Source organism: Oncorhynchus tshawytscha, linkage group LG30 (genome assembly GCF_018296145.1).
Source record: "Oncorhynchus tshawytscha isolate Ot180627B linkage group LG30, Otsh_v2.0, whole genome shotgun sequence".
NCBI lineage: Eukaryota > Metazoa > Chordata > Actinopteri > Salmoniformes > Salmonidae > Oncorhynchus > Oncorhynchus tshawytscha.
Genome location: NC_056458.1, coordinates 52,292,026 through 52,293,176, shown reverse-complemented (window position 1 = coordinate 52,293,176; position 1,151 = coordinate 52,292,026). Strand labels below are relative to the sequence as shown.

The window sequence follows — 1,151 nt, the reverse complement described above, 5'->3', positions numbered from 1 at the left end:
CTTTGTCTTTCTGTTTGTGTGACTGTTTGACTTTACTATTGGAATGCAGGATTCCCTGATAAACATCGTCAGTTATTGCTGAGTAGATTATCCTGGCTAAATATATACAATGAAATGACTTCACTTTCATAAATGCCCAGTCCCAAATCATTTAAGCTATCTGAATCAAAACACAATCTTTGTCAATATATTTCCTGTGCCTCAGCTCTCTGTCTCTCTCCTTTGCTCCGTGGACCCCGTAGAGGGCGACTGTGAGGGGAAGCTCTGATTGGCTGCAGCAGTTTTCCAGTGGTACCTCAGAAAGCCAATAGTAAGATAGAGATGTTTTCCCGGTTCGGGGTGCGTATAAAAGACTTCCCCGTCAAGATGCCGGTACGACTGACCAGGACCATATCAAGACAAGAAGCCCTCAGAAGAGTTCTGAACAACATCCAACTGAACTCCTGTGTGTGTCAGGGACTAGGCTACCGGTAGGTAACTTACCTGTAATGGAGTCATACCTGTCTTCACTTAGGATACTGTTAGTACAAACTGTCTATGCTGAATAGATTACAATAGGTGTTAATGTTGTATGTTAATTAATGGGCTGTAGAGTTACTGTTATTTCTTGTTATTCTTTTTCCGTGTTAATAATAAGATATAGAAGCTTGGAATAACTCATCTTTGTACTTCCATTGGTGAAACCATGTAGCCCATGTATTTCTCTGGGCGTGAGAGATGTGGACCCGAGTTTAATAGAAGAAGATCTGGGCAACAGAATGTATTAATGGACCATGTTGCTGAATTCAGCTGTCCACTAACTGTCTAGGTCATTATGAGCTAATGGTTTGTCCTTATTCTCTCAAGCAGTTTTGTCTCCGGAGTTATGATTAGAAGAGTGCCGACGGGTCACAAACCATCAGTTTGTTTGTCTGGCATTTGTTTGCAGTGCACAGTTGGGCAGATAATGTATTGAGAGAGAGAGAGAGGGAGAGAGGGAGGGAGGGAGGGAGGGAGGGAGGGAGGGAGGGAGGGAGGGAGGGAGGGAGGGAGGGAGGGAGGGAGGGAGGGAGGGAGGGAGGGAGGGAGGGAGATAGGGGAGTGAGGGATGGGATGAAGGAGAGGGGGAGAGAGAGGTGAGTGAGGGAGGGGAAGGAACGAGAGAGAGTGAG

The 1,151-nt window shown here is 45.8% G+C and overlaps 1 protein-coding gene across 2 annotated transcripts in view; it reads left to right on the top strand.

Moving 5' to 3' along the window:
- The first annotated feature begins 329 nt into the window (after window positions 1–329).
- Window positions 330–1,151, top strand: part of LOC112235414 (large neutral amino acids transporter small subunit 4) — a 38,634-nt gene continuing 37,812 nt past the window's right edge. For both annotated transcript variants that reach the window (XM_042309165.1, XM_042309166.1), the window contains exon 1: window positions 330–470. The gene's annotated coding sequence lies outside the window, so the exon portion shown is untranslated. The remainder of the gene's footprint in view (window positions 471–1,151) is intronic.